Source organism: Triturus cristatus, chromosome 12, assembly GCF_964204655.1.
Source record: "Triturus cristatus chromosome 12, aTriCri1.1, whole genome shotgun sequence".
Classification (NCBI taxonomy): Eukaryota; Metazoa; Chordata; class Amphibia; order Caudata; family Salamandridae; genus Triturus; species Triturus cristatus.
The window spans coordinates 848,032,587-848,054,587 of NC_140595.1; the positions used below are offsets into that span (position 1 = coordinate 848,032,587).

General features: G+C 47.5%; 1 long non-coding RNA gene across 1 annotated transcript in view; it reads left to right on the top strand.

The window, feature by feature from the left end:
• Positions 1–21,591, top strand: part of LOC146783064 (uncharacterized) — a 486,434-nt gene extending 464,843 nt beyond the window's left edge. Inside the window, exon 3 of the long non-coding RNA XR_014972388.1 lies at positions 21,283–21,591. This is a non-coding gene — a long non-coding RNA (uncharacterized LOC146783064). The remainder of the gene's footprint in view (positions 1–21,282) is intronic.
• The last annotated feature ends 410 nt before the right edge of the window (positions 21,592–22,001 follow it).

Consider the following 22,001-nt stretch of genomic DNA (forward strand, 5'->3'; position numbering starts at 1 on the left):
CCTAAGGCACCGGACAGCAGGTCCCCTATAGACTTTGAGACACTCCAGGGGATGCTAGATTTGATGCACAAGACCACTCACTCGGAGTTTGAGGAAGCATTGTTTGCTGCCGCGTTCAGCCTGGCTTTCTTTGGGGCACTTCGAATTAGTGAGTTGGTGGCCAGAGCGAGGAACGATAAGTCTGGGGTGGCTCTGAACTGGCAGGATGTGATTCTCGCTGGGGAATCCCTCAAAGTAACACTACGAAGGTCAAAGACAGATCAGAGCGGCAAGGGCAGTGTTTTCTGGCTGCACAGTTTGGGGGACGGGAGGCATTGCCCAGTTAGGCTGCTCTCCGCCTACGCGGCCCTGCGTCCGGCAGCAGACGCTTATCTTTTCATACATGCAGACAGCTCGCCCCTTACTAAGTACCAGGTGGAACACATCATGCATGCGTGTCTGGTGCTATCTGGTAACAAGGACCCTAGCAAGCGTTTCTGCAGCCACTGCTTCCGCATAGGGGCAGCAACTACAGCATTTAAGGAAGGCTTGCCAGCAGAGGGCATCAAACAAGTGGGGCGCAGGCAATCCCACTGTTTCAAAAGATACATACGTCCTTGAGCCCAGGAACTTTAAGGGCCTTTTCTGCAGCCCGGTCATGGCGTGTGATGGGGGTCTTTGTGTTTTAAGTTACTGTTTACAATTGTGTATGGCCATGAGCCACGTTGTTTGGTTTGCCCGCAGGAACCGGTTTTCCGGGTACTGAAGGGAGTGTGGTGTTAGTGTAATATAAATGTTTCATTATGGCGTGCTGTGTTGGTAATAAACGTTTTGCAACATCACATTTCTTTATTTACCAGGAACAAAGGTCTGGGTGATTGGCCATTCTGGTGTCAGCAGATTGGCACAGTGGGCTGCGAGCAGGAAGTGGAGGCATGGCTTTTCAAACACCGAGATAACTTGGCTGGGGTACCAGGGTATTTGATGGAATGGGTTGTTGGACAAACTGCAGCAGAGACTGGGGGGAGTGACGAGTCCCCCAAACGTGCTGGTCATTCACCTGGGGGGCAACGACCTCATGGCACTTGGCAAGAGAACATTGCTTCAAAACATGAAAGCCACTCTTTGCAAATTAAGCAATAAGTTAGGGACATGCGAACTGTGGTGGTCGGAGATCACTCCACGGCTCCTGTGGCAGGGAGCACGATCTGGGGAAGCAATGGAGGCTGCGCGCAGGAGAGTCAATTGCACGATGCGTAAATTCACCGAACAAATGGGGTTCGGATTCATAAGGCACGGTTTGCTTCACACTAAATCCATAGGGTGTTTCGAGGAGGATGGGGAAAATCTCTCCAGAATAGGCATGGACTTGTTCCTCCTTGATTTAGGGGAGGCCCTTGAAACAGCGGGATGGAAATAGGAGCGCAGGCCTTGGTGGGGGGCCCTGGCTGCGACGGTCGCCACACCCAGGGCTGTGGCGGAGTTACATGGCAATCCAGAGGCGGAAAGGTACTCGGGGGTACCCTCTTCAGAAGCACAAAGGGTTCTGAGTCCGAATATCCCCAGGAAGTCCGTGCGGTGGACCCTGGGGTGCGACGGCGCCCCATCTGTCCTACGGGCGGTTGGAAACCTGTACAACCGGGGGTCGCTTGAACGCTCCGCCCCTCGTAGGGGGGGGTGTGAGTTATATGGTGGACAAATATTTCACCGGAAGGGGGAGGGGCTATCCCCTCACCACAACCGCTAAGCACCGATTGGCTAAGACCACGATGCAAGTTGGCCCATCAGGTGGTAGGCCGGGAGGGGCGGCTTACCTTTGGATCGCCTGTAAGATAACCCACCATGTTGGCATATTTGGTATGCTAATAAACCTGCAGCAATTTTCTCCACCAAAAATTGTCTTGTCTGCTTATTTATGCTACCTGTATGTTGCTGCATGAGGGCTGGTGAGTGTGGCCGATATTGGCACTATGCTGCTGCCATCTTGGCCACTCTCCCCTCCCCCTCGACGCATTCGGTTTTAGGCTTCGGCGACACAGTGCATGCTTTGTCGCTTAGCCCCAGTGTTGAGTTCATTGTCTCGATCTTCCTTCCAGACACAAATGCGCTAGGAAGTGGCCGACGCTGGCTGCATCATAACACATTTTCTGTGTTTTTCAGCTATGCTGAACAGCAGATGTGCTACTTTACAACATAATTAAAAGATATTCGCATTGACAATGCCAATAGTTCATGCATTGCCAAGACCTACTGGCTTTGGCAATGCTTGTTCCAACCTACAACCAGGCCTGTTCTATCAGCAACAAAAGTAGGCAGTAATGACACACCTCACAAAATACCTTCTTCTCTGACCTGCAGGGGTCTGCTGATGTGCCAGCATCGGTGTCTCCCTACCACAAGAGGGCGCTCTACCATTGCTGCATCCTCGAGCGGCAATGAGAAATAAAGCAAAAGATGTTGTTTCATTCAAAATACAAATAAAATATTTGTTACAACAAATTCACATTTATTTCAACATTATGTATGTTTTTACTATCGTTCCATAGGTATTGTAGGGGTGGGCGAATAATTCTGCTCCGCTTGTGGAGTTCGCAGAGTTTTGTCTACTCCTCGTTCTGCTTGGAGTGCGGCGCTCCAGCAAAACTCCGCCAAGCGGTGGAGTTTTTTTTTTACACATGGCCCACCATTAAGTTGGCAGCACAAGCCAACATTTTCCTCCCCTACCGCTAACTTCCAGATGCTTGAACGCCTCCTGGCAAGATTTCTCAATGCGGGAAGTTGCGGCAGGTTGTGATCAGTCACGTTGAGAAAGCTGTCGCTCGAGTGAGTAGAAAATCTACTCGAGTGGCAGAAATAAGAAGCCCCTCTGGTGCTCCGCATGATGCCGTTCACGCTGATTTTACAGTGCGGAACAAGCTCCTGGTGCTAAACATCAGTGCAAGCCGTGCTGCATGCTGAATTCCACCCGTGCGCGGAACTCAGCGTAATCTCGCAGAGTTTTTATGTAACTCTGCTGTCCGTCCTCGAGTTCCGCCCACCCCTAATCCTGAGCTGTGGAGTGTGTGCTTTTAATGGACAGTTGTAAAACTGTTTGCACTAGATTCAATCTCCAGATGACTAAATCTACACTTTGCAAACCCTTTTTTATCCTTAACCTAAATTTATGACCACATTTTGTGACAGCATATCTTATACTGTGTGTAATGTAAAGTTAAAACAATGACTTACATATTCACAGTGCTTTCTGTGACGGCATGCACTAAAAATACACAAATCACTATTCCCTGCAAACTAAACAGGATTAAATTCTACTGGTGTCTCGTTGCACACATATACATCTGCAGCAATCACATTAACCGACAGAGGTTTTATATCATAAAATAGTACATTTCCTGCTGATTAGTTTAACTTGCATTATTGTTCATTTAAGATGTGCATTATTTAATATGTAGTTACCTGATGGTGAAAGATCAAAAAACAGTCACAGAATATTTTTTTCTTTTTATTCACACTTTTGGTACCGCCTCCACACTCCCACTTAAACATCTTTCTGCTGTAGCCATGACTTTGTTTAGCTGATTCCTAATCTAAAAGCAAGCAAACGCCGGGAGACCGCACTAATCAGAGCGGGCCGCCATTTTTGGGGTATTGTGGTCAGCGGGCTAGATATTTTTCCCTGACTCTATAACTAGATAGGCTGGTGTGAATGCGCCGCTGGCAGGCCGTAGGCGTGCCAAAGGCAAGCCCATCTGCGCCCGTCTGCGCTCGGCCCGCACTCAGCGCCAGCATGCCTGCCCATTTGAATCCAGGTAAGACTACCATTTTAAAATACTCCATAACTCAACTTCTGGGGCTGAACACGACTGGCATGGCTATTGGTTGCATGTGTCTCACCTTCAATAAAAGGCCTTCATTGCCTTTAGTCTCCTGCCCCAACTGCAACATTACCTTGCCCAATCTCTTGTACCAGACAATCAAGCCCATCAAAAATGATACAACAATAAAAGTTGAGAATGAAAAACCTATGTTTAAATGCATACTGCTTAATGCCAGATCCCTGGGGAAGGACAGTACTGAGTGTGCGACACTAATAGAGTGAGGGGATATAAAGCTGGCATTTATTACAGAAGCCTGGACGGACGAAGCCTCAGGCCCAGATCTAGTTAAAGCCAATCCACCTGGGCTCCGATGCCACACTCTAAACAGGCCAATTAGGAATGGGGGGGTTAGCAGTAATTTACCACAACTCGATGAAAGCAGTCTTTCACACAGCCTCGAATCTAGGCTGTGAGGCTTTGTCTTTAAGCCCCAGTCTGTCCCATTACTACACTTTTAAGGGCATCCTACTATATAGACCACCGGGACCCAGGAGCACCTTTATGGCTTCAATTGGGAATCTGTTGGAAGAAGGGCTCTGCACCGACTCATTCACTGTTATGGGAGATTTTAATTACTATCTGGAAGCACTTATGGAACCAGATACAGCCACCCTTATAGATATGATGAACAGTGCCACCTTTATGCCGCACGTAACAGGCCCTACGCATGTGCAAGGGAACACTCTGGATGATATTTTTTCTAACCACCCGCATCTCTTGTTTACTGGTCAGCTGCCTCTCATCGGGACAGACCATGCAGCTGTACAATTTGAGCTGGCCCTTCCAGACCATCGCACTATTGGAGGGGGCCCTAAGAGGCAGATGGAAATTAGAACCTGGATCAAAATTGATGGCACAGACTTAGAAGAAAGGCTTATCACAACGGCTGGCCATATGCCTTCAGGAGTGGAGGAGGCTGCAATCCGATACACTGATTGGATGGAGTCAGCCTATACAAAACTAGTCCCAGTAAAAATTCTGTTTCCAAAAAGATCACAACCCTCCGCCCCATGGTATACGGGGGAACTTAGAAATCAAAAACTTATATGTAAACGTCTTGAGCAGAATTGGATGAAAGAATACAAGAAAACAGAGGAAAATATATACAAACAGAGCCTCTTGGTTTACAAACAACTCTTATTCAGTGCAAAGCAAATGTTCTTTGCTAATCGAATTAATCTAGCAAAAAATTCTGCCAAAGAGCCCTTCTAAGCTGTATCTAGCTTGGCGTCCCCGTGCCCAGCTAAAATTCTGACGAGCCAGGAACTATGCGAGGATATGGCCAGGTTCTTTCTGAATAAAGTGGAAGTCATCTTCTCGGCATTTAACTGTCCAAGCACAGTGGGGACAGTCAGCCTAACGGAGAGACGCAATCCAGCAATTGGCCACCTCCCTACCTTTGACAAGTTTGCGCCGTTATCTACAACTGACACTCAAAGGATCCTCATGTCAGCAAGATCTGGCTCTCCATTGGATCCCTGTCCAGTTTCTGTGGTCAAACTTGCCTTAGGACCTGTTGCCCTTTCACTCACCTCCCTAGTCAATGCAATGTAATGTTTTAAACAGGGCACTTCCCTAAACTTTGGAAGGTAGCCTCGATTCTGCCACTCCTAAAGAAACCCAGTTTGGACCCCAAGGATCTGAACAATGTTCGACCAATCTCACGTCTTCCAGTCCCTGCAAAATTGGTTGAGAAAACGATGAATGTGCAAGTCAGTGCTTTTCTACGTGAAACTCAAGCTCTGGACCCCACTCAAAATGGTTTTGGAGAAGGACACAGTACAGAGTCCGCTCTCATAAAATCCACCGAAGGGATTAGGGAAGCCTTGGATCGGGGACGCAAGGCCGCTCTAATTATGCTGGATCTGTCTGCGGCCTTTGACACGGTCCATCATGATCTGTTGATGGACCGTTTATGGGCATACCGTGTCAAGGATAAAGTGTGGACGTTTTTTAAATCCTTCTTATCTGACAGATCACAAATCGTGTCATTGGGCGAATTCTACTCCAAACCTTTTTCCGTGCCTTTTGGAGTTCCGCAGGGGTCGTCTTTGAGCCGCACACTTTTTAATGTGTATGTAGCGTCTCTGGCCTCCCTGATCAAGTCCTTTGGCTTTTGCCTTACCTCCTAGGCAGATGACACATAAATGGTTGTATTTCTGCTGCCAGGACGAGAATTGGGAATAGGCAAATGGTTCCATGACTGAATAGAAGCGGTTGGGAGGTGGATGTCGCAAAATTGCCTGAACCTCAATTCGGGCAAAACGGAGGTCATCATTTTTGGAAACTATGCCAACTTCTGGACCCCAAATTGGTGGCCAGATACTCTGGGCACTCTTCCTACACCCACCAGGAAAATAAAAAACCTAGGACTTATAATAGATGATAGTCTCAACTTTGGCAACCAAGTTAATGCAGTGGCATCTGCCACTTCGTACGCCCTCAGAATGATTAAGAAAATGCTGCCTTTTTCGATAGCCGACAGTTGGAGGACAGTGGTTACAGCACTTACCCTGTCAAGCCTGGACTATTGTAACAGTCTCTACTTGAATTTTCAAGAACGTTTTCTGAACAAACTTCAACTGTTGCAAAATGCGGGTGCCAGACTGCTTACTGGCACTTCCAAATGTGCACCAATTTCCATGGAAATCAGAAGACTGCACTGGCTATCGGTTAGGAATCGGGTGCGTTTTAAATCCCTCTGCACCATTTACAAGGCCCTACACGGAACAGGACCTGAACAACCGAAGAGAAAGTTTCAGTGGTATGTGCCCCAAAGAACTCTTCGCTCGCTCGGAGCTAAATTGGGGACAGTACCACCCACTAAAAAAGCAACGTGGGGTGGGAGGAGCTTTGTTGCCTGACCTGCAAAGTTCTGGAATGATCTTCCTTTCCATCTGAGGCATGCCCCCGACTGTGAATACTACACCGACCTCCTGGTATTCTGGAAAGGATTAAAAACCTGGCTCTTTGATATGTAAACTTGTCTACAGCGCTCACTGCTCAGAGGACAGTCCTAGCGCTTTAGAAATGTCTATAACATAACATGACTGCACTCAGGTTAACGGTATCCATACTTTTTAAATACCCTTCGACAACTAAGCCAGTCATGTTAGCACGTGTTTTCCAGCGGTCCCTCGCCTTCACTATGTGCCTTTTTTTTAGACATTGGGTCAAATTAACCTATGATCTGTATTTTCTTACGACAGTGCACTGTTCGTCTGACAGAACTATACAAAGACACTGTTCTCTGGTGCTAAAGGGGATTGAGAAAAAGAATGTAATCCAGTCCGTTGCTTAATTGAACTATATGTGCCCAGGAAACCTGGGTTCAATCACAGCTCACCTGCATGACTAAATTGTGTGATTTAAGTCAAATCAAGTTACTTCATGTGTCTAGTTTACTTGATTGTAACATTTGAGATCATTTCCAAGTAAATCGGTTCAAAATGGATCCTGCACAAAACCCTCGCTTGAGTGCGCTGTAAGGGCCTGGAATGTTCCACCATCCAGAGCAATAAAGGAAGGGACACCAGACAATTGGTTCCCTTTGTTCACTCATGGCGTTGTCAGGAGGGAGGGTCAATACATGTTTTAAAGTTCATGTTCAGAAATTTCCAATTCAAATAATTGTCAACGCAATGTTATGATCCAATGTACGAAACTGAAACACGTCCATGCGTCAAAGAAACACTTTCCACATTTTAAAGTCTTTATCATGTCCTTATGTGTTGTTTGACGTGTAATTTACATCCCAAGTATTTTAAAGGTTCTGTGTGTTCTTTGGCTCTTAAAGATGGGCCAGACCACTAGTCATCCTTGGTTCAACCGCGGAGCCTTTTTGAGAGCTGGACAGAGTGGGCTATTGCCCACGGTCCAGCAGTCCGAGGGGCGCGGCCCCTGCCCGCCCTCCATGGGCACGAGCAAAGGACCGGCATGCCAGCTGAGTGTGCCACGGTGGGGGGTGCTGCTTGTTCAACCACTTGACAGGGCCTCTTCTGTCTCTGGCCCCTCTGCTGAGACTGCTATCCAGGAACGCAATACTTTCCGACCCTCGCGGAGGGCCCAACATGTCTGATTTTGACTCATTTGCGGTGGTCTCTCCCATCTGATCCAGACTTCACCCGGCTCTTTACTCCCTTTCTCTGGTGGCCGGGCTCCCAGGTCTGAGATAAACATAGTGCCCGATGCACTCTAATGCAGCAGCCGGGCTTCTTGGTGCGGTGAGACTCAGGCGCGCAACACCCATTGGACTCACAGGGCTTCAGCCCCCCCCCCTCGTGTGTGGCAGCCCGGGCTGAGACACCTTCCCGGCGCACACACAGCCGCACCCGAGCACTTCACAGGTCTTTAAAAGACCATTTGCATGTTAATGAGGCCTCGCTGTTGTTTCACCCCTTCTAAGAGCCCCTGCAGCTCCACTCTGCCTATTGCTTAAAGTTCAGCCCCCCCCCGAAATTTTTGCTCAGCCCCCCCCCCCCCCCCCCCCGAAATTTGGCTCTAGTTGCGCCTCTGGTGAGACTACAGACAAGGTGTGGGTACCCCGCACCCTGACATTAGCCGTGAGGCGGTCCCCCACACCCTCTGCCCGGCTTCAATAAGCCCTTTTAGTGTTTGACGTCTAGTGGAGGGTCAGGTGAGGCAGATGTTTTTGTTCAACTTGTCTAAACTAGCAGAAGGTGAAAAAGCCTGTTATCTTAATGTTTCCCAAACAGTTTGCCGGGTGTTGAAATGTTAAGAAACAAAATCAAAATGTTGCTGTCGCTTCCTCTCCAAGAAAGATTGGGGAGATTGGGCGGGGCGACGCCCTTGACGCGGTGCTCCGGGGCATCAATGTACCAGCGACGAAGGACAGAACGTGCCATCTGAATGTGGCACATCTGGAGACAATCTCATACCCGGCAGAGCGAATAAGTGATGCGGATAAAATAATAGTAAATAAATGCACCGATGACCCCGTGGGGCACTCGGCTCCTGCTTTGGGCCTGAATGTTGACCCTTTGTCCTGATTGTTTTTAGTTCCGTCCTGAGTTTGCCCTCATGGCAGATGGCCACCCTGTGGCAAAGGGCGGGTGGTTGGTCGTTGTAACCTGCCGCCGCCCCTCGTGTGAGCGAGGCGCTTTGCCTCCCATGGCTTCACAGTGAGCTTGTTGGTCATTTGACCCTCCATCCAGGCTCATATGAGTGCCATAAATATCCTTACAACGTGGGGTGCACTCCTTACACCCCTTGCCTACAGGTGTGAAGAAGTGATGCTTACACTTGAAACACAACTCCCCCCCCCCCCCCCCCCCTGATATACAAACACTAGTTTCAAGGATTTACCACAGGTTGTTCGTTCCCTTGTAGAGAACAGAACCCCGATTTGTATTTCCGGCTTTCCATCCGGGCGCCATGTTGACTTCTGTTGAAATGGCCATAGAGCCAATGCCAGATTGTCATGGTTATAAGGACAAACAAGCATTGACAAAGCCGATAGGTCTCGCCTCGGGGCTTGCTGGCTAGCGTTGCAGATGGTTTTTAGCAAGATTCAAGTAGTGAGAGAGCTGTCAAATCCATGCAGGGCCGGCTCTATTGCGGTGCGATCGGTGCCAGTGCTCCGGGGGCTGACTTGGGGTGGGGGCGTCATTTTTGCAAGTATATTATCATTTCAAAAGCACCTGCTGCCGCATTTCTGCCCTCCAGCAATTTTCAGGCAACAATTAAAATGTCAAGATAACTCTGGTGATGTATCCTCTACCTGGAAAGAGACCGGAGGTTTGTCTAGTGGAGGTTTTGACTCATTTGAAGGTAGCACAGAAGGTTAAGATGCCTGCTGCTAAGAACGTGTACCATGCATGTCACAAAGTGCATGTAATCTAAATAGGTCCGTGGGTTCCTGCTTCTGTAGGAGAGCTCCTTTTGTTACTTGTCGTTTATGAGTCAAAATCCTGATATAGAACATTGAGCTATCAACTGTCATCAAAAAGCTGCTGCAAACTGCAAGGCACATGTTAGAGATATATGTTTTTTTGCCCAGGGGTTCATTATCCTAATCATCCCAAAAGGGTTCATTTGGGTAGAAAACAATTAGTCTGATTAAAGAGAACCTCTAGCAATGGTGTTACCTTTTAAATCTTGAGTGAGTGCTTTTCCAGAATCAATGACACGTGACTCCTACATTACACCTTGTTGTCTTGTCTGATGTAACATTTCCTAAACGCTGATTTACACACACATGATTGTCTCCGTGCAATGTGTGTGTGAGGTAAAGTGCTCTGACACCTTACACTGGTATGAGTGGCGCTCTAAAACTAAATTAATCTGAGAGACAGTGGTTATGGAGACTTGAGGGGCGCTGTTAAAAGGTACTACTGAGGGAATCTGTGGCAGAGGTGGGCATTGGGGTGGCGCCAACAAACATCGCACAGGGCGCCATCAGTGTTAAAGCCAGCCCGGATTCCATGCATCTGCTACTCAGTATCACGTTGAAAGTACTGGTGATAGATTGTGGCTGTTAGTTGGTTAGGAGTGGGAGAGTGGGTTTGTGTGTGAGAAGTGCTAACCTGTGAGTGGGAGAGTGGGCTTGTGTGTCCGTGTGCTAGCCTGTGAGTGGGAGAGTGGGCTTGTGTGTCTGTGTGCTAGCCTGTGAGTGGGAGAGTGGGCTTGTGTGTCTGTGTGCTAGCCTGTGAGTGGGAGAGTGGGCTTGTGTGTCTGTGTGCTAGCCTGTGAGTGGGAGAGTGGGCTTGTGTGTGAGAAGTGCTAGCCTGTGAGTGGGAGAGCGGGCCTGTGTGTCTGAGTGCTAGCCTGTGAGTGGGAGAGTGGGCTTGTATATTTGAGTGATAGTCTGTGGGTGAGAGAGTGGGGATGTGTGTGCGAGTGCTATTCTGTGGGTGGGAGAGTAGGTCTTGTTTGTGTTAGTGTTAGTCTGGGGATGGGAGAGTGGGTCTTGTGTGTGCGAGTGCTAGTATGTGGGTGGGAGAGTGGGTCTTGTGTGTGCGAGTGTTAGTCTGCGGATGGGAGAGTGGGTCTTGTGTGTGTGTGTGCGAGTGCTAGTATGTGGGTGGGAGAGTGGGTCTTGTGTGTGCGAGTCTTAGTCTGCGGATGGGAGAGTGGGTCTTGTGTGTGCGAGTGCTAGTATGTGGGTGGGAGAGTGGGCTTGTGTGTCCGTGTGCTAGCCTGTGAGTGGGAGAGTGGGCTTGTGTGTCCGTGTGCTAGCCTGTGACTGGGAGAGTGGGATTGTGTGTCTGAGTGCTAGTCTGTGGGTGAGAGAGTGGGGATGTGTGTGCGAGTGCTAACCATTTGTTGGGAGAGTGGGTCTTGTGTGTGTGAATGCTATTCTGTGGGTGGGAGAGTAGGTCTTCTGTGTGCGAGTCTTAGTCTGCAGATGGGAGAGTGGGTCTTGTTTGTGTTAGTGTTAGTCTGCGGATGGGAGAGTGGATCTTGTGTGTGCGAGTGCTAGTATGTGGGTGGGAGAGTGGGTCTTGTGTGTGTTAGTGTTAGTCTGCGGATGGGAGAGTGGGTCTTGTGTGTGCGAGTGCTAGTCTGCGGATGGGAGAGTGGGTCTTGTGTGTGCGAGTGTTAGTCTGCGGATGGGAGTGTGGGTCTTGTGTGTGCGAGTGTTAGTCTGTGGATGGGAGAGTGGGTCTTTTGTGTGCGAGTGCTAGTATGTGGGTGGGAGAGTGGGTCTTGTGTGTGTTAGTGTTAGTCTGCGGATGGGAGTGTGGGTCTTGTGTGTGCGAGTGTTAGTCTGCGGATGGGAGAGTGGGTCTTGTGTGTGCGAGTGCTAGTATGTGGGTGGGAGAGTGGGTCTTGTGTGTGTTAGTGTTAGTCTGCGGATGGGAGAGTGGGTCTTGTGTGTGCGAGTGCTAGTATGTGGGTGGGAGAGTGGGTCTTGTGTGTGCGAGTGCTAGTATGTGGGTGGGAGATTGGGTCTTCTGTGTGAGAAGTGCTAGCCTGTGAGTGGGAGAGTGGGCTTGTGTGTCCGTGTGCTAGCCTGTGAGTGGGAGAGTGGGCTTGTGTGTCCGTGTGCTAGCCTGTGACTGGGAGAGTGGGCTTGTGTGTCTGAGTGCTAGTCTGTGGGTGAGAGAGTGGGGATGTGTGTGCGAGTGCTAACCATTTGTTGGGAGAGTGGGTCTTCTGTGTGTGAATGCTATTCTGTGGGTGGGAGAGTAGGTCTTCTGTGTGCGAGTGCTAGTCTGCGGATGGGAGAGTGGGTCTTGTGTGTCCGTGTGCTAGCCTGTGAGTTGGAGAGTGGGCTTGTGTGTCTGAGTGCTAGTCTGTAGGTGAGAGAGTGGGGATGTGTGTGCGAGTGCTAACCATTTGTTGGGAGAGTGGGTCTTGTGTGTGTGAATGCTATTCTGTTGGTGGGAGAGTAGGTCTTGTTTGTGTTAGTGTTAGTCTGCGGATGGCAGAGAGGGTCTTGTGTGTGCGAGTGCTAGTATGTGGGTGGGAGAGTGGGTCTTGTGTGTGCGAGTAATAGTCTGCGGATGGGAGAGTGGGTCTTGTGTGTGCGAGTGCTAGTATGTGGGTGAAGAGTGGGTCTTGTGTGTGCGAGTGTTAGTCTGCAGATGGGAGTGTGGGTCTTGTGTGTGCGAGTGTTAGTCTGTGGATGGGAGAGTGGGTCTTGCGTGTGCGAGTGCTAGTATGTGGGTGGGAGAGTGGGTCTTGTGTGTGTTAGTGTTAGACTGCGGATGGGAGTGTGGGTCTTGTGTGTGCGAGTGTTAGTCTGCGGATGGGAGAGTGGGTCTTGTGTGTGCGAGTGCTAGTATGTGGGTGGGAGAGTGGGTCTTGTGTGTGCGAGTGCTAGTATGTGGGTGGGAGAGTGGGTCTTGAGTGTGCGAGTGCTAGTATGTGGGTGGGAGAGTGGGTCTTGTGTGTGTTAGTGTTAGTCTGCGGATGGAGAGTGGGTCTTGTGTGTGCGAGTGTTAGTCTGCGGATGGGAGAGTGGGTCTTGTGTGTGCGAGTGCTAGTATGTGGGTGGGAGAGTGGGTCTTGTGTGTGCGAGTGTTAGTCTGCGGATGGGAGAGTGGGTCTTGTGTGTGCGAGTGCTAGTATGTGGGTGGGAGAGTGGGTCTTGTGTGTGCGAGTGTTAGTCTGCGGATGGGAGAGTGGGTCTTGTGTGTGCGAGTGCTAGTATGTGGGTGGGAGAGTGGGTCTTGAGTGTGCGAGTGCTAGTATGTGGGTGGGAGAGTGGGTCTTGTGTGTGTTAGTGTTAGTCTGCGGATGGAGAGTGGGTCTTGTGTGTGCGAGTGTTAGTCTGCGGATGGGAGAGTGGGTCTTGTGTGTGCGAGTGCTAGTATGTGGGTGGGAGAGTGGGTCTTGTGTGTGCGAGTGTTAGTCTGCGGATGGGAGAGTGGGTCTTGTGTGTGCGAGTGCTAGTATGTGGGTGGGAGAGTGGGTCTTGTGTGTGCGAGTGTTAGTCTGCGGATGGGAGAGTGGGTCTTGTGTGTGCGAGTGTTAGTCTGCGGATGGGAGAGTGGGTCTTGTGTGTGCGAGTGTTAGTCTGCGGATGGGAGAGTGGGTCTTGTGTGTGCGAGTGTTAGTCTGCGGATGGGAGAGTGGGTCTTGTGTGTGCGAGTGCTAGTATGCGGGTGGGAGAGTGGGTCTTGTGTGTGCGAGTGCTAGTATGTGGGTGGGAGAGTGGGTCTTGCTAGTTTGTGACTTCAGTCATGTGAAACAGCTTTTGTACGAGGGTCTGAGCACTGCAAGGAATCTGTGAGTGTCAGGAATATTTCCTCACTCCATGTCATTACAGACATAGGGCGATGTGTACAAGGAAGTGGCAGAGCGTGTCGTTAGCCTCCTTGGCTTAACGATACGCTCCACCACTTCTGAAGCACATGGCTGCACCATATTTACAAGAATGTGTTTGCAGCTTTGCGCTTCCCCCTGCGACGGTGCTAAGTTTAGCAACTTAGCGCCAACGCAGATACCCTTGCACCAGAGTGCAAGGGTGTCTGTGTGCAGGGGAGGATTGTTTATGCCTGCACATAAACAATCCTAAAATGCCATTCTGTCACTTTCATGTGTGCTGCTTTATGGGGCACACATGAAAGTGACAGAATGGCTTTTTTTTAAAAGGTTTGTTTATGTACAGAAGGGACACCTTCCTGTACATAAACAAACCGTGGCATTTAGCATTTCCCATGTGTGCTGCAGAAAGCAGCACACATGGAAAAAGCAAAAACGAGGAGCAATTCTGCATTTCTCCTCGTTTTGACAACTTAAGACCAGGGTTTTCCTGGTCTTAATTTTGGCGCTGCCTCCTATGTACGCCACCCTTGTACATAGGGGGCAGCGTCAAATACAATGGGTGGTGCAGTGGAACGCCCACCACAAAACCCACTGCCCCCCCCCTTTCATACTAACCATAGCGTAAAAGGGGGACTTATGTACAAGGCAGCGTTAAGCCACATTAAATGGCTTACTGCTGCCTTGTACTTAAGGCGCAGCCCCTCACCCACCACAACCTCGGTAAAAGTGACGTTGTGGTGGCGATTGGGGCTTGTACATATGCCCCATAGTTTCTAGTCCTGGGCATTTCTCCTGCAAATGTTATTTTTAAAATGAGAATGTTAGTTTTATTAGGTTAGTGGGTGTAAGTAAAGACCAGAACCAGGGTCGGACTGGCAAAACCAGGTACTGGGCGTTTTATCGGTGTGCTGGCCGGGTGGGAGCCAGTTTCACTGCTTATGGGGGCTGGTTTTGTTGCTGGGAACCGACTGGTCGTGCTCCCACTTTCAGCGCTCAGTAAATATACAATAGAAAACAATTTGGCTGTATAGCTTGCTTTAAAATTATTGCTTTTTGCATTTGGGTGATTCCTGTCACCTGCAGACAGGAACCTGCAGACAGGCACATGCCCGGCCGGTGCCCAGCAGTGCTTGAAATGGAAAAATAGAATTGCAGGTACTCTGTACTAGAGTACCTGCTTGTTTCTGAGAAGTGCCTGTACTCTCCAATTAAAGGTATTGCATTTCTCTTGAGAAGTGCTGGTACTTTCCCTCTCAAAATAAAAAAGTTCTGGTACTCCGTACCGGGCAGTATGGGCCCATTTAAAGTACTGGTGCCCAGCAATACAATCAGCCCCCACCAGCAGTGAAAGCGGCCCCACCCTGCCAGCCCATTGGGGCAGAGATGGCCTGCTCCCAGACTCCACTCTACAGCACACAACAGTGACTGTCACAGCTCCAGCCCCCATCTCTCTAGTTTATCTTAAACCTTCAGAGCTGCTGTGTCCAGTCCATTCTTGGAGGTTGTTGAGTGCCATGACCCCCTATTGTTGCCACAAGTAAGTCCCCCATAGCAGGATTGCTCTGTACTCATCGGCGCCCAGTACCCCCATTCTCAACCACTCTGCAAACACACCTCCGGGTGCACTACTGGTTGGGGGATGAAGTATAGGGGTGAGCGTGCAGGTAAACCCTGCTTCGCCAGCAGTTGGTGGAGTTTTTGCCCAACTCCGCATTCCAAGCGAATCAAGGAGTGGCAAAACTCTGCAAACTCTGCTGATGGAGTGGAGTTTACCGCCCACCCCTAATTTTGAATACTACTGGGGAATATTTCATTATGGTAGGTAACTGTAATCAAACTGTTGAGCCAATTTTGGATAGATTATCTAAAGTTAATTTAATTCCCTCTCAAAAACACATCCTTTTGTTAACAACAATCACAGTTTGATCCATGGATAATTGCTAACTCTACTACAAGATAACATATCTTCTTCTCACCAGTTCATGACACTCATTCCAGAATTGCCTTTATCTTCACCTCCAAATCGCTAGCTCAACATCTCATCCATGCAGAAATTGGTTCCATCTTGATTTTTAACCATGCTCCCGCTATTGTTGATTTTAATTTATTACCAATTTAACATCATCCAAAATGATGGAGATTAAACAACACACTCCTTTTAGACCATGTGTTTACCACACAATTCACAACATTAATTAATGAGTTATTTACATTTAATGCCCTTCTAGTGACCCCATTCCACACATTAGGGGGCTCTTTTAAGGCCTCTGCTAGAGGTTTCATTTTTCACTTTGTGTAATGTAAAATGAAACTAGCTATCAACGCTTCTAAATCTTTACTAAAAGAAATAAAAAAACTAGAACCCACATTTTATCAATCTAAATCTCCTGACTCTCTCTATGATCTTATAGAAGCCAAATTTCAATTTAACAAACTATGTACGGAACAGGCTTCCTCAATTATTCTCAGATAAAATGCTAGATGTTATTGGGGTCAGAACAAGACAGGCAAGCTCTTAGCTAATTACTTGAAGGCCAAACAAGAACGTAAAAAATAGATTATATTAAAAACTAAAATAATCAATTAATGATAAAGATATGCTGATGGAATTTTCTACCTTCTAAAATCCTTATGTACTCCAGAATCTACCTCCTCTCTTTCACATATAACTACTTACTTAAACTCCATTCCTAGAGCTACTTTTAATGATGTTGATTTTTCCCACTTGGAATCTGGCATTACCCTTCGAGATTTTGCGGTAGCTGTTAAAAAACTGAAACCCAATTAATCTCCAGGACCAGATGGATTCACATCTGAATTTTATCTCCACTTTACAGCCATTCTCTTCCCCAGGCTCCTTAGACTGTGTAGTTGTTTTGCTCACTCTCAAACCGCATCCGGCACTTTTCAGGAAACTCTTATTTGTCCACTCCCAAAGAAAACAGAGATTCACAATCATGCAAAAGTGAATGCCCCATATTGCCAGTTATTGTCGATTATAACATTTTTGCCAACATATTAGCACTTCTGTTGGATCCTTTACTCCTCCATATCATTAGCCCAGAAGAAGCTGGATTTATAAAGGGCCATTTTTCTTCATATAATACTAGATGTCTTTTTAATGTACTCGATAAGGCCTCTAAATTTCCTCATTAATTATCTCTCATTACTTTAGATGCCAAAAAAGATGAGTTGGCAATTTATCTTTGAATCACTAAAGTGGTTCGGTTTTGGTCCAAATATTTTTAACCTAATTTCTTTACTCTATTCCTCCCCTAAATGACCTATTTCTGTAGATAATATGGAGCAATCATGATCCATCAGAACATTTAAACATCATGTGATCTCAGTCTTTCCTCTTTCTTTTTTAAATTATTTTTAAGTATGTTTTACGTAATTATATTTATTATTTAATTAGTTTTATATTACTTTTAAGACATTTAAAAAAGTCGATATTTTATCAAACTATATTATTTACAACGATATTTAGGATTCAATATTTTTGTACTTACCTGTTTGTAGACAGGAATTCGATATTCTGTCACTCAATATTTTCTCATCGATATTCTGGCAGCTCGATATTCTGTCAGTGATCCTGACTGAGAATGATTCCTCTGGGGAGTTTTCTGACATGCCTTATGAACATCAAGAGGAGTAAAAGTTGGCGAAGACAGTGGACAACCATGTTCAAGACTCCGTGAACAGGGTCTTGATTTGGGCACTCCGTCCCTTTACTAACCTCCGAACATGCTACAAGGGGATAAACCTGGGTGCGGGTAAATCGGGGAACCCCCACCACTAGAGGTTAAGTTCAAATACCCTAGCTCTCTCCGAAAGGGCACGGCTGGATGTCCTCATGCTGAGGCTTTGGAGCAGATGCCAACTAGGTTTTTTTGTACAATGAATACAGTGCTACAGCGATGCTGGGCCCTTTTGAGGCTCTCTCACGAAAAAGCTCAGGGCATGGAGGACTCGTCCTCTCAATCCTCCGCTTCACAACAGTCCCAGGATGAGTCCCAACCTGCTTCCAATCGGGAATGTAAATAACATCATTCCTCTGAAAGACGAGCTGGGCTCCGCAACAAATATCTGCTCTTCAATCTGGATGACATCATTCACCCGCTTTTGACAGATTGGGTTCCCGGTCTTGAGGTAGCAGACTACATCCAAACTAACTTGTGCAAAGGCTTTGAAAGGGAACTTTGCACTCTGAATGCCCACATCCATCCTTCCCTGGTAAGATCACTGACACCCCCGACATAGATCCTAACATGGCAACATTCTTGAAAAAGTTTGGCAAAGATCACAACAAAGGGATTGACCGCTCCTGGCGCGATTGCCAGGATAAACTACTGGACCTCTCTGGACCAATCAAAAACATTTTGGAGCTAGCTGTTCAGGTCAAGGACACAAGCTCTCACAGAGACCCTGATGTCCTGTTGGAATTGTACCAGCATGCACTATGACTCCTAGGCAATGCCAACTGTGCCCATTGCACAGAACGACACATATATTTAATGCGAATCGTTCCTAAATTAGTTGAATTAGCAACTGCCGTAGCTGGTCCACTAGCGGATGATCTTCTGTTCTGTTCGGCGCTAAATTTGTGAAAGACCTGGGCAAATATGTTGCCACGTTCTCAGCATTCGATAAGGCCCAGGCTTCGATTAAGAAAGGCATCAACAGTGGCCTTTCTGCAAGAGGCCAGGTGCCGGCCCGTGGTTTCACACAGGCCTCTCATAAAGGGTAATCCCACAAAAGAAGAGGAACATAAATCTACTGTTTCAAACAACTTCCATCCCTCCAGTGCTCAAGGGGGCAGAGGTCGCTCCAACAAGGGTGGCTATCGGGGAGAAAACGCGACACCAGACTCGGGCAGAATCAGATTTTTCCTACACACTTGTAGAAAGATTACTCAGGACTCCTGGGTGTTAGAGACAGTGCAGGGATTCAAGCGGAAATTCCATGACACCCCATCTCAGGAGGTTCCCCCACATCCTCTCCTTTTTTCCCAGCCAGAAAGCCTTTTTATAGCTGCCGAGATACAGGGGATGCTCCGGAAAGAAGCAATAATTCCCAAACGGGCTCATCCCGAGGGTTTTGTCAGCACGATTTCCCTCGTGCAGAAAAAAGACTTTGGCTCCCGCCTAGTGCTGAATTTCAGCTAGTTCAATTCTTACGTGGTCTATTACCATTTCAAGATGGAGGGCATCCATCTTCTTCAAGACTTCTTGCAGGAGGGGATTGGATGGTTCTCCTCGATCTGAACTATGCCCTTTTTTCTCCACACCGGATATTTCTTCAATTTCATTTACGTCAACGGTGGCATGGATTTATCGCTCTTCCATTTGGTCTCTCCTCAGCCCCTTGGTGTTTCAGCTCCTGTGGCTGGTGGTGCAATATCTCAGGGAGAGACGAGTGCAAACGATCGTCTACCTGGATGACATTCTCCTCATGGATCAACAGCTCAAGATCCTCCTTCTCCATCTCTTTGGCGATTCAACTCCTCCAAGATTTGGGCTTCATCACCAAAAGTGAGAGGTCTCTCCTGACCCCGTCACAGAATCCAGAGCTCTTAGGGTTTCAGGTGGTCTCCATTTTAGCTCTACTCAAACTCCCTCTTCCAAAGATGATATATATCAAGAGGGAATTGAGGAGAATCCTTGCCTTTCAAACATCCTTGAGGATTTTAGCCAGACTGGTGGGCCTTCCAGCGTCTGCCCTACAGGCTCTCTGGCCAGGTCCCTACATTATAGGGCTCTACAGAGACTCAAAATCTTTCATCTCCCGAAAGGGTTGTCCTATTCGGAAAACATAATTTTGTCAGAGGAAACCAGAATGGAAATCTCCTGGTGGCTAGACCATATGGATTCCTGGAACGGCATGGCCATCTTTGCCTCTGTTCTGGAAGTGATCATACAATCGGATGTCAGCAGCTGGAGCTGGGGAATGCGATTCGGCCTGGTGAAGATTGAGAGCAGATTGTCTCCGGAGGAGCTTCATCTTCATATTAATTGTCTCAAGCTCCTAGCCAGAGCTTTTGTGATACGAACTCTGACTCCTCACAAGGTGAAATGTTGCATTCTTCTTCGGATAGACAATATTTCGGCAGTGAGGTATGTCGAAAAACTGCCTGGACCATCAGATAGTGGTGACAGCTGAATATATATACCGGTTCAAACGAATATTGTGGCAGACTGGAACTCCTGGTTACTTCATGACCACCGTGGCTGGAGATTTACCCTTGCATTTTCAGTGCTTTAGAATGCTTATGGGGTCCCTGTGTTGTAGATCTTTTTGCATTGTGTGTGAGTACTCATCTTACGATCTTTTACAGTTTGAGGCCGCACCCTCTTGCTTTTCGTGGATGGGGAACTTGCTATATGAATTTCCTCCTTTCTCAATGATTTAGAAAGATCTCTCTCAGATACACCATCAGACAGCGGACGTGTTTTTGGTGACCCCTTGTTGGAAGGCGCTGTCACGGTTTCCAGTGGCGCTGGCACTATCTTGTGCTCTTCCGGTCTGAGTTCAGACCTTCCAGGACCTTCTTTCAGATCTGATGGGGCTCCCTGGCCCATTGGTTGTCAAGAGACGGTTCTCGCTCATGGTTTGGAGGATTTCAGGAGACAATAGCAAGTGCCTGACATTTCAAAGCAAGCCATGCTCTTCCATCCCAGTCTTGGGCCCCAGTACTCACATGAGATATGCTGCAGCTTGGCAAATATGGGTTCATTGGAGTAGTGTGAGGAGTGTGGCTCCCTTGGGGGCAAATGTGCAGATGTTTATCACAATTGGCAGCTCAAGCTTTAGCCTATAGGACGATCAATAATTTTCATTCTGCTATCTCAGCGGGACATCCTCATTTAGGAGGTAAACTTGTGGGGGAACATCTGTTAGTATGCAAGCTCCGTAGAGGTATCCAGGTGGTTTCCTCCTCCCAACCCGAAGGATTTGGTCTTGTGGGACCTTGATGTAGTTCTTCAGTTGTTACGAGCATGGCCGGCGAATTAGGATCTCAGGCGGAAACAGAAGTCAGCTAAGCTAACTCTTCTCCTGTGCCTGATTCCTTGTAGACAGGTTTCCGATGTGAAGGCTTTGGATATAGCAGGTAGCATATGTACTCCCTCTGTTAGCTTTTCATATATCCAGGTGTACTAACACTAATTCACGTTGTGTAAATGTATCCGGCATTTCCTGACGGCTAGAGATTGTGTGTGGTGAAATGACTTAAAGTTTATGAAGATTGCACCTGCAAATTTTGCAGAGATAAATCGGGACAGTTGCTTATCTCTCACAGAAAACCATTTAGTCCAGTGTCTTCGGCGATGTTGGCCCATAGGGTCAAGTGGCTGTTGGCTGCAGAGGGAACGTTGCAGTGCACTTGGTTTGAGGCTCCGTGGCCTCTAAAGCCTTTTCTGCGGGGTCTAGGTTGGGGAATATTATGGCAGCTGCTGGTCTGGACATAGAATAAAAAACTTTCTAGCAAGCTCATCAAGAATTTTTAATTCTATGAAGGACACGGAAGTGAGGTGGAGTTTTGATTATGTATGTCATAATGTTTATTTTTGGTGTTGAATACCACGCTTATTATGAATCTGATATTGTTCTGATTTCTTAACCCACCCTGTGTTTGATATTGTCTCTGATAGAGATGAGATTTTACCACTACGTTTTTTCTTGTTCACAGCCATGGATAACAAACGGGTGTGGACAATGTCTGGGCGCGGTCCGTTACGGATTCGGCAGTGACGAACAGGAGCTGAAGTCTCTGTTTCCTGGCGGCTGAGTTCAGGCTCTTCAGTTGATCGATGGCTTGCAGCTGGTTCTGGATTTCCACATTGGAGTTGGGTTGTTCATGCACAGTTGAAGTTGTTATGACTTCACGAAGAAAAAGGAAGGACTGAGGTCACAAGAAGTTTTATATAGTCTGATGGATCATGATTGGTGGAGCAGTATGGACGAAGGTCAAGAGACTCATGGGAAATGTAGTTTTATTTCTTCTTAATGTTTGATTGGCTGCTGTGTTTTTTTTAGTCATAAAAAAGAGAAGCAATACTCCTCACCTCTGTGTCCTTAATAGAATTGAAAATTCTTGACGTGCTAGCTGGAACTATTTTTCTCCTGGGAGTTCAGGAAAGAAACACAGATATGCGAAAGGGCTCTCAACCTCTAAGTGACTCCACCTTATCAAGGAAATCACTTGATACTGGGCTCTAAACCGCACAGCCTGGAAGCAGGGTGAGGAGACATGCCTTTCACATGGACAAGATTGCAGATTCCTTGTTTTTTAAGTAAACTTTATTCTCTGCTGGAGAATGTACTGGCCTCTGAGCAGCAACTCTAGAAACTATTACAAGCATTATCAAAGAAAATAGGTCTTGTCTGTGAGACCAATTACCAAAGCTG